Source organism: Numida meleagris, chromosome 11, assembly GCF_002078875.1.
Source record: "Numida meleagris isolate 19003 breed g44 Domestic line chromosome 11, NumMel1.0, whole genome shotgun sequence".
NCBI lineage: Eukaryota > Metazoa > Chordata > Aves > Galliformes > Numididae > Numida > Numida meleagris.
Window position 1 is genome coordinate 13,418,064 of NC_034419.1, and position 15,913 is coordinate 13,433,976.

The following is a 15,913-nucleotide window of genomic DNA, read 5'->3' on the forward strand; positions in this document are numbered from 1 at the left end:
CTGGCAGCAGAGGCAGCCTGGCAGAAGGAGTCATGGTTAGGTTGTGGTTGGACTTGATGATCTTGAAGGTCTTTTCCAACCTGAGCAATTCTATGATTGTATGAGTCCTGAACACGACAGCCTCAAAGCTTCTCTGCTTTCCTGGGTCCAAACCTCAAAGAGGTAAAGGGAGCAAAATTGCTGTGCTGTGTTTCTTTAAGCAGCTAAAATCTTGAAGACTCAATACAGCCATTCCAGATTGGGGAGGATCCTGAATAAACTCCCCCAGGACAATCATGCTCTGGAGAAAGAAGTTAAAAAATTGCAGAAGAAGCTGAAGAATTTTTCCAGGGTGTGAATTCATGGCCCTGGGTTGGCCTCGTGAGACATCTCCTGCAGAAACTGCATCTTGCTGCCTGAGCTAATGTGGAAATGTGCTGTCAGCAGCTGGTATAGCTATAGGCTAGGGAAGTGTAATCATGCCCTATAAATACATAGGTTGCTTCAAAAGTAATGCCTCCTATTTATTTTCCGTGGAAACTACAACAGATACAAAGAGCACAATAACACTGTTTGATAGAGCAAGTTCTCAGCTACAAAACATAGTCACCACAACTAGCTGTGCATTTTTGCCAGCGATGAACAAGAACCTGCATGCCACAGTCGTAAAAATCTAAATGGCCATCCAGAACGTGGCTTGTCTTTCATGTCGCTGTCACCACTGCTGAAATGCACCATCCACAGCCTCAGTGTGCTCACGTCCACTGTTTGCTCTCCATAAACGTTCAGCAAGGGTTGATGAATGTCAATAGGTGCCGCTTTTTCTGCATGGAGGAATTCAGTGACACACCTTTGCTTCATGTGCACTTCCATGTCAGATGCCATTTTGTCAGACTGCTCCTCTGCTGCCATCTGATGCATGGCAACAAAATGTCATGGATATTGTTGGGAAGGTTCAACCTCTACTGCCATATCACCATCTGCCTCCGATATTGTGGAGCAACAGAATTAAAGAGGAGGCATTACTTTTGCATCAGCCCTTGTTGTAGCCTGCTTCCCCCAGCCACTCCTAGCACTTTATGGATGTGAAGGTGAGGGGAGAGTCCGACTTCTGTTTGATTTTGATTCAACTCATTTATCCACAAATGGTACCGACCACCCCAAAGCTGAGTGAAGGGATTTGGTTTGATACCTCATAGTAACACTGCCCGCAGTGCCTCGCTTCAACCTGTGCACATCTGAAGTTACGGACTGTGTATATTGTCAAACTTTGTCTGATAATCCTTTTACAGGGAAGCCAGCAAACTCCAGTTAGAAACAATGCAAAGAACATTTAAGAAAATAATTTAAGAAAATAAAAACCGTCTCGGAGAATAAAAACCACATGACTGGGTGAAATAAGCATGGGACCAGTGATTTTTTTTTTCTTATTTCCCACTCCTCCCTTCCTGAGGTACAGAGAAGCATTTGCATTTTCAGCTAACTCAAGCCACAGGTTCTGGTGTCATCTGCTGTAAGTGACCTGGCTGACACATATCCAAGCACGCCCCAAATCGCCCTCTGCAAACAGGAACATGCTGCCTCCAAGCTGGGTGCTAAAATCACAGCTCAGGTAAGGAGCAGCCGTCCTTTCATGGCTGCAGTTATTAATTGTAACAGGAACTGGCAGGCTGGAAATGTAAAGATCTTTCCTGCATTAAAACATCTTCAGGCAACGGTAGAACTTTGCAGAGCTCTTTAAAACCTATCAGATCTAATGAAATCACTCGCTTTGATCCCAGTCTTCATTTTGGTCTCCTGCAAAATTAAACAAAACTATGCAAATGCTGTAAAAGAGAATCAAATTGCTGTATTACAAATAAAGAGGCTTTTTTCTTCCTTTCTTATGGAGCACATTTTTAATAAAGCAGGCACGGTCAAAATTAAAAGCACAGTTGCACAAAAGAAAGGAGAAGATGAGCATGTTCATTTGCAGCTTCAAGGTGATTCTCAGTTTTTAAATGTCACATCAGATATTCTTCAGTGCTTTTTTTTTTCACCCCAAACCAAAAAAACTGTCTCAGCTAATTGTGCGTTTATGATTTTCATGAAAATTTGCTTGTGCAAATCAGGTATTCTGCTGCATAGCCACCATATGTGCTGCTACAAACGCATGCCAGCGGGTTGGGCACGTATGTGAGGGCTGAAGTCACAAATCACTGTATGCCGAGACCTGGGGGTGTCAGACTTTGTCTTCCTTCATTTCATTTCATGCAGGGGTGCCGGTATGTTGTGTTCTTGGTAGGGGGCTCATCCTTTCATATTGTCCGTGATTTTATTGCTCATCATTTAGGACTTCTGATTTTCACAAGTTTTTGATTTGGTTTTTTTTTTTTTTGCCTGAGAGAGCTCTTTCTCACAGGATGGAGGAAGGAATTTTAGAAATGGTCACAAGACTGCAGCAGACCTGGAGATAATGTGTGAGTTAAATAAACCCAGCACAGTGCTTGAATACCGCTGCACACAATAACCACCATCACAGCCAGAGAACAACCATGCAGCCAGGGAAGAAGCGTATCTCCTATTAGTATAATGCTGCTCCTTCCAGCAGTAATTTGTTACCAATTATTTAGGGAACTGGAGCTATATCCATCTTAATGTTCCGCCCAGCTCTGCTGGAAGATGATAACAGCATGCCAAGCTGTTCAACACACAGTAAGGGGAAGAGTTCAGCTGCAAATCTGAGCCACCAAAGGCTGATGGCCTGACTCAGTGCAGGTGGGCTCAGGCCAACCAGGCTGACAGGTTCAGAGACCATCAGCAGTCACACCTGCAGAGACTTCATTAGTGGTTGACTGTAAGGGAGGAAGGCAGAGCGACCAGTGTTGTTGGCCAGGTGGCTGATGTAGATCCAAGCTGTACAGGTGATGTGCTTGTGTAAGTCAGCCTTAAATCTGGTCCTTGCTGGTGGCTGCTGCTTGTTTTTGTTGCTTGTGAGTAGCTGGATGGGCAGGGTGGGATTGAAAGGGTGCTTGAGGCAAGCTGAAGTGGCCAGTAAGCGAGGGGATCAGGAGCTCTTAAAGGTAAATCAACTGATGTGTGGCTTTATGCAATGTAATATTTCCTAGGCTGGGTGTGACAGAACTGCCAAATAGGTGTGGGGATACAGTAGGCTGAGGGCTGCCTGATGAGGAGGAGAAGCATTCCTTCCTGCTTTGTTCTTTGCTGGGTAGACCTTGGGAAAGCATCCTATTTTGGGGTTATTATCCCTCAAGAAAGAGGCGTCTGGGGAAACACAACCCAGAAAGACACAGCAAAAATGAGCTGAGAACAGAAGCTGTGGGGAAAAGAAGCTGTAGGACTAAGGCTGCTTGGCCTCCAGGAGAGGAAACTGCAATGAGAAGAGATCAGTGCTTGAGCCCTCCAGGGCTGCTGTAGAAAGGAAGGGAATGGGCAGCTTTCTGCATCTGTGGAGGCTGAGATGGGAAGAAGTGATATTAAAAGATACGTAACTTGAACATGAGGGTTGAGAAGCACTGGGATAGATGTGCCCTGGGAAGCTGTGGAGTTACAGTTGCTGGGGGTCAGGAGTCAGACCAACATCTGCCAGAAATGGGCCTTCTGACCCTGCCTCAGGCTGTCTGCTTCTGCTCGAGGCTCCTCTCTGCTACGATGACATTAACAGTGAGTTCTGCATAAGCAGAAGTCAATATATTGTCTTTCCTCTGCAAGGAAGGAGATGCTGGTTGTGCCCTAGAGAAAGAGATGTGGCATAAAACAGCTGTGACAAGGGGCGAGACGTGACCGAGACCTGAAATCAATGTAACTACTGTTTCCTTCCCTCTTTTTAAGTATTAATAATAGATTTATTTTTTCTGGTCTACCAAGATAGCCAGCATAATTCTATGCTATGAAGCCCTTAATGCACTGTGCTCCGAGCTGTATTCTGCAGGCATTTACTTTCCTTTCTCAGGATAGATTTTCTTATGAAGTGCCATTGTAGGAAGCAGGGCCAGGTGCTCCAGTACAATGCCATGCAGCTTTTCATAAGCAGATTCCTCAGCTTCTGGAACAAACAGTGACTTTCTGACATGAGGCTCCTCCGCTTCCCTTCCAGCAGCGGGCAGACCTGCAGGATGACTGACTGTGATGACAATAAAGAAAAGCACGCTATGTGCGCTAGGGAAATAATAAGAGTAGGATTTGTCAGTGGTTTGGAGTGGGATTCTTTGGACCTGCTTGCTCATCCACTGCTCTATTGATGTACAGCAGCCGGACATGACCGCAGGCAGTCAGCACCAGGAGCACATCAGCCAAGTGCAATAAGTTGGAAAATGCAGACCAGCCAAAAGGCTTTGTCATAGGGCAGGAGGGTCAGGTTTGGGGATTGTGGTCCCCCTGAGCAAGGTGTTGAGCTGGTAGTGGTTGGCAGTGGAGTTGTCCACGGGTGCGGTGTGGCTGGGGTGGGAGTAGCTGTGCTGTTGGTCTGGGTGTGGGGCTCTCATGGGCTGTGGCTGGCTGCTCCAAGTCAGAGCTAAATAAAGCCTGGGACATTGCGTCTGCTTGGAAGCATTGCTCATCTGTTGAGCAGCTTAGCAGCGAGCCTGGGCAGTGGAGTATCAGTGTGCTGCGTCGGCTCAAGCCTGATCAAAGCTTGCTGGTTAGGAAGGACTCTTCCTCAAAATTAGTGATGGGAAGAATGTGGGTTTCGCTATCTGCCAGTTGTGGAGGTTATTTGGAGCTGCCCTGTGCGTCTTCAGTGGTCAGGAGCCCGGGCTGGCAGTGCTGCTGTGCCAGCAAGTGGCAGTACTGCACGTGGACACTCTGTAGAGCCTCTCAGAGCAAGGGAACAAGGCATGTTAATGCCCATGTTTGTGCTTTCTAAGTGGGAATGTGTTGGGTGGTGTTTGCATGTTATCGGGCTTGCATGTTGGACAGTACTGTGGAGAATTCAGATGCTGTGTACAAATCACGCTTATTACCTTGAATCAGAGATGCTGAGGGTAAACAGCTCTGCCCTCTAGTGCCGCTCAGCAATGCTGTCAGATCCCAGCTAGCAGCGATCCTGGGAAGGTGCTGGCCCAGAGCATCCCTTCATGCACACAGCCCCGTGTGCTGTGTTGGGGCTGGAAGCTGGGGTCGGGCAGGCAGCTCAGCACGTGTTGGTGTGCCCTCTACGTGTCTCTATTTCCACATGAGCAGCCCTGTTGAGCCCAGATATTTGCTTTCCCATAATGTTTGTTATGCCTCTGAGAGATGTGCAGAGGAGCCAAATGATTAACAGCCATTTGAGGAGCTTTGCTCTTTCGGCTCCATAAATAATGAATTCATTGGGGTGAGAAAACACACACCCAGGCAGAAACACGTGCAAAACCCTGCAGAGGAAAGGGAATAAAAGCAGGGAAGCTTGAGATAGAAATGTGAAGTCCTGTGCCAGTAAAATAGGAACTGCTTTTTGGAGATAGAAGCTGTCAGAAAGCTAGGAGTTAATTGCCTCGAGGGGAGACAAGGAGCACTTAGAGATGCGGGCGAATGCTAGCTGAGGTTTGAAGTGATAGCTTGCTACCTGCCTGACTGCTGGGGAGGGCAATTAGTTTGAGCAAGATGTTTGTTTTATTGGCTGCAAGTCCTGTCTTAAAGCATCAGCTGAAATAACTCAGCTGTGAGTCAGCTTGTGTGGTAGCTGGCTGCCGAACCTCAACGAGGTACAGGGATATAAGTCTGCTGGCCAGCTTCAGCTCCATTGGGTGGCACGGTGTGGTTTCAAAGAGACTGTTTTCTTTCAGGGAATTTTTTTTCCTTTAAAAAAAAAAAAAAAAGACAACACCCACACTGCCTCTGCTGAGAGTACTTGCAGAAGTAGCGTGCTTTTGTGAACAGCAGGAACCCGGAGTGAGGAGCACTGAAAGGCAGATCTACAGGGCTTGGGTAGCAGCAGTGCCCACCAACAAGTTGCTGGTCTGGCTGCCAAGCTGTGCCTTGCATTGGGGCACAGCTCGTCCAGCTCCTCCCCTGGTGTTAAACTGGGTTTACTCTGCTTCACTAGCAATTAAAACAGGGAAGCATACTGCTTTGCAATTAGTCCTTCAAAGACAAGTGCTCGTGGGCAGCCAGTGGGAGCACACAGCAGTGGTTTGATTTATGAAATGCTGAGATTTCAGTTCTCTGATCCATCTTGGCTTGATTTGCCCTGATAAGAACTGGGGCATTTCCATAACGTTTGAACATCAGCTTGCCTCAAATGTTTTCCAAGTCCATAGCATCTTGAGTGCTATCTTTTTGTGGAGTGGGAACTTGTCTGGGGAGAGCTGGGCACTCCATTAATGAAATGCTTTACCGCTCAGTGGATAGCGATGGTGTGAGAGAATTTCTTGTGTGTTGTTTGAAGATACTGAATTTCTGAGCTTAAATGGGGCTTGCCATTCTTGTGTTGGTGTTGGAAAGAGAATCACAGAATCATTAAGGTTAAAAAAGACCACTAAGACCATCTAGTCCAATTGTCAACCCATCATCACTATGCCCACTGCTTGACTGTAGCATAAATGCCCCACATGTGGGATTGGCTGTTTTATCAGTCAGCATAGCGATATTGTCCTTATAACTGCTGTATTTTTTATTTTTATTTTTTAGTTGATTTCTGAAGCAAAAAAAAAGCCCACAAGATCATGTTGTTTGATCTTCTTCCTCCCTGTAGCTCTTGGAATGGTTAACTTGTCTTAACCAAACTTGACTCAGGTGGTTGGGTTGGGCAGACACCTGTTAGTGCCCACGTAGGGGGAGAGGCTGCTGCAGAGGTTCATGCTAAAGGTGACAAATGGAAGTGGGGGAGGAAAAAAACCAAAGAATTAGTAATTCTCAAGCTGGGGAAAAATTCAGCTAGAGTTCCCTCCTGGTAACTGTCAGATTGCTTCTCATCCCTCTTTGTCTAGTCTGTGTAATGACAAAAGCTCAAATGTTAATGCAAATACAAGGTAATTTTGCAGAGCATCATTCCTATAAGCGCTACATTCATTATAGGATGAAATAATGTAATTAGAGGGATAATAGCAGGGGGAGAGAGAGAGAGGAAAATGGAGAGGTGTGAGCAAGTGAGCAAATATATTTTCAGCAAAGTTTTGGAAAGAAATGGAGAGCTAATGAGGTGGAGCTCATCTAGATGGCAGCAGCAGGCATTGCTTTTCCTACCAGGACGAGTGTCTGGAGACATGTGTCTCGAGAATAAAAGAGAATTAATAAATTGCCAGACTAATGGATGAGGGTAGAAAGAGCTACAAAGAAACACCAGTATTAGCCTGAAGCAACTAGGGTGCAATGGATTTATATATACTCCAGTTTATTCAGAATGAGTGCTCAATGCTGGGCAGCTCTGTTGCCTTGTTTCTTTTCTGGGGGCAAATCCTGACTGAGGAAGCTAACAGCTCCATCAGCTGTATAATTAGTATGAGTGAGTCCCTGTATTTGCATGGGGCCTTGGTTTGAGGCTGCTGCTGCCCAGCAGACACGTCCATGAAGGTGGACACAGGCGGGCTGCTGCTGGCGACGGGGAAGAATGAGGACAGCATTAGGTTTAGGCTGAAATAAATGGGTTGTCCAGCTGTAGCTGCTGTAGAGAGGAAGTTGAATGTTAATTAGATGCCACCAGTAATTACGGTGATTATATATTTTTTGAGTGGCTGTTGGGAATAGTTCAATTCACATCCGAAGGGGAGCATGAATGACATTTCTAATCACTTTAAGGAGAAGGGAAGATACTTTTTAAATGAGGAAAATTGCTGTAAAACAATTTAAGCTGCAGTAGATGCAAAGAACCGTAACTGCTTTGATGTCACTGTCAGGAAAAGTGGATGTTGGGGGAAGCGAGAGAAAATGCAATAAATGCAATCTGCTTCCCTGCCTCCTGACTTCAGAAACTCAGGTACTGGGCAGAAAGTCTTTTTCAACTCTGAATATGGGCTGTACCAATTAAAAAAGGGGGGAAAATAGTAAAGGAAAAGAAGGAGGGTTGGTTGGGTTTAACGATGTTTGTAAACAGGTGATGGCAGAAATGGGACCTACACTGTTCTTCCACGTGTTGGTGCATTTTCTTGACTATGAGCCAAGCAGTCCTCTTGAAAATGCTCTGAAATTATTTTATTTGCTGTCAGGTCTGGTTTTTTTGTTGTCCCCCCCCCTCCTCCCTCTCATTACACAGATAAACAAAGGTGTTGCCAGTAAAATTTATGGAAATGGTGATCTTGCAAGAGACTGTTATCTGATATTGTTTGCAGACAGTTTATTTTAATATTTAGACCAGAAACCTAATTCTACAGGGTTGTTCGTATACAGGGCTGTTCTGAAACAGTTGCACTGTGTGTATTTCTGTAGGCATCTGCATCGAATAAGTGCGTGAATGCAGACGTGCTCCGGAATATCTGTTGTGCTCTAAACTCTATTTTCCTTTCAGTTGTAGATAAAACCTCTCCCTTATACCCGCTAGTTAAGAACTCATTAACATGCCACCCACTGAGTCTGATAACCTAGCACCTTCGATCTCAGTCTCAGCTCAAATTCACCCTTTGCAATATTTGTCAAGGTTTTGAATAAGCTTGCATATGTTCCCACCAAGCACATAGTGGACCCTCAGACTCTTGTGGGATGCTTTACTGGAAATGACTGGCACAGACCTGTTAGATAAGAGCTTATGTGCCCTGGGTGAGACTGTTGTCTTCAGTGCAAACCCCCTGAGTGCTCCTCAGGGTCCCTCATGTCAAAAAATGATTACAAATGCTTGAATTTTATATGTATGAAAATCTAAGGACAATGAGCTGATTTGCACAGAAACCTTCTGATGCTTGGACAAGGACAGTCTCCTGCAAACCACAGGGACATCCCATCTACAGGACTTGTGTGGCTGCCTAATGTGAAACTTAAAATACTGCACCATTCCCCTTCATCCACAGGGGAAATATAGTACTTCACCACCCAGCCCTCCTGATGCTGATGTTTGGAAGGCCTCTGCTGGTGATGATTCTGGTAAGATATTATTGTTTTTTTGGATCTGCTGTATTACTTTGTCTTGGGCATGATTGGCTTGAATGAGCATTGGGACCATAGAAGATAGATGCCCTTATGACCTTCAGTGGCCAGTGTGTCTTAAAATTAAGCAGATGTCCAGCACAGTGGCGTGGCTGCCTTCTTGGTCCTGCATTCCCCTGTCTGCTTGAGCATCGCACCCAAATGACAAACCCACTGCCTTCTCCAGCTTCTTTCTCTATGTGGAGATCCTTCAGTGGCCCCTGACCTTGTGCCACAGGACCACCTACTCCTTTGGGTGTGACTAGAAGTGCTTCCATCACAGGATCAAAGTGCAAGTGTTCTGCATCATGAGATGGTTGCATGGCCCTGCTGCCAAGTATGCAGGCACATTCATTGTAGGGTGGGGGCCATCAGAAGGAGGTGTATTTTCCTTCTGTGATGGATCCCTACCACTGCAGATCAGAAGGAAACTGAGCAGTCAGATGCTCCACATCTGGGAACAAGCCTTGTGCTAACATCTGGCTGAAAACTTTTTGTGGGTCACTTGTGGCCTGTGGCCTCAACCAGAGGCACAAGATTTGCCAAAAGGAATGTTCCCCTCTCATCTGGGAACACACAACAGCTCTTGCATTCCTTAATTATACCCATCTAGGAAAGCTGGTGGCCTCTTTGATTCAATTGTTAAATGAGAAGTAGGTGGCAAGATATGTTTTGTTTGCATCCAGAATCCCACTGCTAATTAGATGTTATTGAAGGAGAAATGCACTTTTCTCCTTTTTCTCTGACCAAGTAGTCAGCTGAAATACATTTTTACCCTTTCACCTGCAGAACTTTAATTTTGGGAATAGTGAGACCTCGCACACACTTTATTGCATGCTCAGACCAGAGTTCAAATTTGAAAGATGCACTTGCAAAATTTGCTTGGCTTTGCTTTACCTTGTGTTTATGTGAACTGCACGCTCCTCTTCCAGGTTGCTCCTGAAGGACCTACTGCTGATTGACAGGAAGCTGCCACAACGCATTGTGCCACATCAGGAGGAGCAGAGGACAGCCTGGGACTCTCATTCCTTCTTGTCTCTGGGGATGAAGAGGTGACGAAACTGAAGGGATGCACCACAAGCACCAGAGTCTGGGGAGATGGAGGAAGATCAGTGTTTGAGATGCTGCGGAATAGGTCATCAAGGATGCACATCTGGACATAAAGGCATATATGTATAAGAGTGATTGCTTTGCCATGCTCTCCTTGAGGACCTGGCTGAGCACTCAAAGAGGAGGTACACGCTGTCACCTCTGGTGGAGGCAGGTTGGCTCATACCCTGTCTGTTGTGGTGCTCTGAGTATCTCCATGTGGTGTGCCATCACCAACACTTCTGCCTTGTGGGGCTGGTGCCCCTGGATCTCGTGGCTTTCGTTGCCTTTTATTCTCCTCCTCTCATCTTGTACTCGGACACTGTTAGAGGAAAATCTAATGGGAGCATCAGATGCTGTTCAATGATATACACTTTGCATCCTCTTAAACAGTAAAGTGAAGGTGTTGGTACTGCAGCTTGGTGGCTCTGTCAAAAGGGAAAACAGTGAGTTGAAACCATCTTCTATGTGTCCCCTGCGGGCACAGGGATGCTGAGAGTTTTGTGCTGCAGATCTATGCATCTGCCACAGTCAAGCCAGGGGCTCCTCTAGAAGCAAGGTGGAAGAAAGAGCAATAACTGCAGAGCTGGTTTGGGTGCATGTGGAAACCCCAAGGAGAGGGGTTTAATGTTAATTTATATTCTCCGCAGCTCTCCCTGAGGCAAGAGCTGGGGCCCTGGGCCCCCTGGGGAGTTGGCTGGGTGCAGCCTGATGCTGGCCCCATCCCTGCGTGTGCAGCCACTTTGGGAAACGCGTCCTTTCCTGACTATTCTCACCAGCTCTCAGCAGTTTCTGTGCGTGCCCACCAGAGAGCAACCCTGGCACAGGGTTGGTGTCTCCAGAGACAGAGATGGGAACAGTAGGGCTGGGGACGAGGCCAAACCCGGCTTCCTTCTCCTTTTCCAGCCCTATCACCTTGCCCAAACCTGAGCTGGAGAGAGGGTGTAATCCTGCTGTGTGCCCATGTCCTGTGTGAGAGGAGCGTCCTGCTGGGCACAAGGACATGGCACCATGTGAGAAGAGCCTGGCTGTCCTGAAGCTGTTGTGGGGAAGGACCGTGCTGGGACAGCAGGGAGAGTCTGTCCCATGCATAAAGTGCAAGTTCAGGCAGCCGAAACCTCCAAAATTCAGATGGGTAATAGTCCAGTGCTTTATGGCAGTCTCCTGAGTAAGTGCAGAGATGAATTTTGTTTTTTATATTTTTGTCATTTTTTTGACAATTGTCTCAAGGAATGTCTCTGGTACTTGAATGTGGAGTTTAGTGCTATGGCGTAGTCTGGTATATGAGGTAGAATCTAGTGCTTGCTGTTCGGAGAAGGAAGAAATCTGTGCTTGTCATGCACCTGCAGGCTTTACAAGCATCTGTGCTCAATGCTGGCCTGAGGTCTCGGGTAGGCAGGAAGGTTTAGGTTTAGAGGTGGGACTCAGCCATGTGACATGAACTATCTCACCGCAGCTCTCCCTCTGTGGGGAGGAGATGGGCAGGGCTTGTTCTCCCCATGGATGTGCAGAGCAGGTGGTAGTCACCTCTGTCTCTGCTCCGTGCTGAATCTGTGTTCCCGTGGGCAGCAGCAGGTGGGATGGCTGTGACCCCTCTGAACTGCAGCCCCAGGGCATGCACAAAGGGCTTTGAGGGAAAGCTGAGGGAAGAAACAACTCTGCTATTTTTATCCTTGCACCAGCCCGGGGATTTGGATTGACAGGGTTAGTTATGAAGCCAATATTATGAGTTTAACTATGAGTGAAATAACACAACTTCTGTGGGAAGCAGAGTAAAAGAGGCAATTATGCAGTAGCTTAATAACAGCACTCTGGCTGGGTAGCTGAAAATTTACAGTTGACAGTAATTAGATTTTTTTTTTCAATCTTCCTGTTAAATAGCTACAAAAATTACAATATAAATGCATCTGATTCACTCTTACATGCTGTTTTCATCATCGGGTCCGTGCCCATTTGGCCTTCAGACTATTTTTGTTTTGTAATTTTCTACTGTCTGGTATTTTAGAAGCGTGGAACTTAATGTTCGTAATGTTGAACACACAAAGCAAGATGAAAAAGGCAGGTGGGGGAGCGGGCAGGAACCCCATCAGAAATGCAGGGGATGTCTGGATGGACAGCAAGGACTTTCCAGGTGGGCTCCCCCAGACTCACTGTCCTCTTTCCAAGCGCTCGCCTCTTCTTTTTCATGTATAGACAGCATTAAGTTTTCTCTTATGCCGCAAAACCTCGCATTACCTTAGCAACTGTGTGCTTTCCAGCTTGCAGGGTAGAACTTGATGAGCCAGCAAGTGCGTGGCACTTGGGCTGCTTCTGATCATAGCTTGAAAGCCCTGCGCAGCATGAAGGAAAGAGCTCTCAGGTTTGCTCTTGTTGCTGAAGGCTCAGGATGGGATATTTGCTTGAAGGCTGAGAGTATTCTTCCTCTTGCTCTCCTGTTTTGTACTGTAAAAGAGCCAGGCATAATAAATGATACCATGGTCCTGTTGTTGTGATGTGACATGGGACTGAGTGTGAGGTTGTGTTTTGTAGCTATGATGCCCCGTGGTATCTCTGACACATGCAATAAATATTCTCTGCAGCAGCATTCCTGACGTCCCAGCAGAGCATTTCTTATTGCCTTTCCTCTGCTGTGGCAGGAGCAGCACAGTTCAGCCTCACACCCATGTTTTAGCTTTCAAGCGCGCCAGAGATCTCCGGAGCCATTAGTGGGGTAGAGGCCACCTCCAGGTACACTGCTGCCCCATTTGCTTCTGGTTTTCAACAGAAATACACTGTGCTCTTGGCAAGTGCAGATGCTCCAGATGGTGCTGGGAGAAGTGCAAATGAGGGATCTGATTCCAGCCCTTCTCCACTTTAATGAATCCCATCCAGTTCTCTAGTAGAATGGGTTTTGTTGGTTGGGTCTGTTTTTCATTTTTTTTTTTTGTTTACAAAGGGGCTTTTAAAATGCATCCCACTTCTTTCTGCTACCCCAACTCTGCATCACCAGCTTATGACCTTCAGCTCATCCCTCCCTCACTGGGAGGCAGGCTGTGGGGCTTTGCCATCCCATGCACCTGCCTTCTGCCTCACTGTGCTCTCTCACAGCCTGCAGAAGTTGGACGTTATCCATCCATGGGATGTCCAGCTGCCTGGTGCTGGGGCCAGCTGCCGGTTTTGGGACCTCGTGGTGTGCCATGAGGTGTGCCACATCCTCTTGCTAAGCCGTGGTGGAAGAGCATGGAGGATGGAAGGAGATCCTTGTGGATGCTGCCTGGATCTGACTTTAGCTGGTGAGGCTGGGAGAGGAAAACTGCCATCTCCTCCCCTATCTCATCTGGAGCGGTGTGTGTGCTCCTGGTATAGGCTGTGCTGCTGCTCGCAGTGCCCCAGCCACCACCCTGCATTAGCTTACCCCAGCATATTCCCGTCTTACAAAATTAGATCAATTTTGCAAATTGCTGCTGCACTAGTAATTGAATTGAAGGGTGTTTTTTTTTTTTTTTTTGCTGGTTGCTGTTCTCTTTTTTTTCTTCTTTTTTTTTTTGCACCGGAGTAAATCAGGAAGAAGTCAACAGAATCAAGCCCTGAGCGCTTTCAGCAACATGCTCATTTAAATTGGATGCAAGAGGGTGTCTGTGTTTACATTTGGCCTGCCAAGAATCTCTGTTTCAGAAACTGGCTTACATAATATGTCAAAATTGGTTTACTCATTAGCATTGCAAACGGCGTGAAACAAGCCCCAGATTGATAAACTCGCAGCAATATTTGCATCCTGAGCCGAGCGGCACAGGGGGAGGGGAGGTTCATTAGGAAGCGTTCCATTTCCACCAGAAAAGCAAATGGTTTCCAGTTATAACTCAGACTTCGTTAATTTTCTGTCTTCCCAAATTTAAATAAAGATTGAGAGGGAAATGTGAAAATCTCCGTTGGCAAGCAGGCAGCCCGTGTGCGTGCTGCTGGGCGGGCAGGCTATGCACAGCAGTGCTCCAGGTGGCTGCAGCCCCTCTGCCAGGCTCCCATCTCCTTGCACAGCCCCTTACATTGCGGCTGGGATGGATGCTCTGGCATTGCTCATCAGCTCCTCCCAATGGTGCATGGGTACTAATGTAGCTGCCTGCTCCTGCTTTAACCAAGGCACCACACAAAGCCTCAGCCAGAGCTGGGGATCGTGGAGCTGTGTGCTGCAGGTCTTCGGGCTTGTGGTGGGGTGGGAAAGCCATTCATCTCCACCATGCTGCTTGGGATTTAGTGGGTGTCTATACAACTGGAAGCACATGTGGGCATAGACAATGTTGTTGGGGTGGGGTGGGCAATAGGCAGAGTAAAGCAGCACAGCACTAAGGGGCTCTGAGTGTAACTTGCATCACTGCCTCCCTTCTGGCTGCCCTGAGTCTCTTCAGCCCTTGGGTGATGTGGCAAAGCTGGCAGGGATCTGCTGGATGTGCGCAGCTTTCAGTGCTATCTAAAGGATTTGGGGGCTCAGCTCCCATGAAGCTCTTTAGTCTGCTGTGAAACTCCCAGCTTAATCAGAAGCAAGAAGCTCTGATGCAGCACGAAGTGTCCGAGCAGTGCTGGCATTGCCAGAGTCTGTTTTTATGCTAAGTGATAATGCCCCATGCCATATTTCAGCCTAAGTTTTGCAAGGGAATCTACTGTAGCCAAAGGAAACACCAGCCTGCAGTGCTGCAGGTCCTGCTGCATCCTGATGGGATGAGTTTGGCATCATCAGCCAACACCAGCTCATCCGTCATCAGCAGTGCATTCACAGCATTTGTGCTGTGTCGCTGATGCAGGAAGAAAGATAATTAAGGTTGGATCTCTCTATGGTCCCAGAGCCTGCGTTGCAGTGTTTGAAAGCGTTATGGGACAAGATGGATCATCACCTGCTGCAGCCCATCGTGCTCCTGCTGGACCTGCGTCCTGCACCTCACATCCCAGGTGGGCAGATGGTTTGGAGGGCCAAGGGATGGCAGCTGGCAGGGGAACCTCTGCACAGCCATTGTAATGGTGCTTTTTCAATGCTTTCAAAAGGTTTTGGTGAATTTTTAAGCACTGGCAATCGAGTAGCTGTTGATAATACAGATGTGGGGTGGGAAGGGGTGATAAAATGATCTCACTGGAAAATGAGAGTGAGAGGTGCGGGTGTGTTGCCTACTGTCACACCTTGTGATGAGAAGCTGTTCCATGTGAGATGCAGCCACAGACCTGAACACAGTGCAAAAGTCTGAGAGCAGTGGGAACCAACTGCTGCCCAGCTCTGCAGAGCAAAGGCACTGAGTTGCTTGTTTCATTTCCAGGGCTGGCACTTGGATAGGCAGCAGCAGGCAGATGCTTGCACCTACGCTCAAGCACACCAAGCAGAGAGCAGAGCTTCCACATCTCTCCTTGGAGAATTCAGCACTGTGACATCTCATTGCAGTGCTGGCAGGGGGCTGTATCTGCTGGGAAGGGCCACATCACCAAGAGTGACACATGGCAGTGCAACTCCCACCCACGGGAAAGGGGTGCAGAGGTTTGGTGCTCGTTGGGCTGAGTGTGAGCACCCTCTGTGCCCAGCTCCAGGAGCGCTGGCCCAGAATGAACAAACTGAGCTGAAATTTGATCACTTGGACTTCACCTTAAGGTTTTTGCTATGTTTTAACTTCTCCTCACGCAATCACAATTCCAAATTGCTAAGAGAAAGTAACCGTGCTCTCGTCTTGCTCTGCAGAGAACTGTTGTCACCCAGCAGGTGTTTCTGTATACCAGCATGTAACTTCTGCCTGCAAATAAAAGACAAAGTTGGCATTGTGTTTCATCTATTAAGTCACGTGTATTTGCGTATATTTGT

General features: G+C 47.2%; 1 protein-coding gene and 1 long non-coding RNA gene across 3 annotated transcripts in view; both read left to right on the top strand.

Annotated features, from left to right (window-relative positions):
• The window catches only part of SYNPR (synaptoporin), an 81,226-nt gene that overhangs the window by 32,429 nt on the left and 32,884 nt on the right, over nucleotides 1–15,913 (top strand).
• On the top strand, nucleotides 2,792–12,598 carry LOC110405067. 2 transcript variants are annotated; one of them, XR_002442668.1, is made up of 3 exons: nucleotides 2,792–2,895; nucleotides 8,898–8,970; nucleotides 9,945–12,598. It is a non-coding gene; the product is annotated as an uncharacterized LOC110405067 (long non-coding RNA). The 2 variants fall into 2 exon arrangements; XR_002442667.1 differs by lacking the exon at nucleotides 2,792–2,895 and adding an exon at nucleotides 2,930–3,041.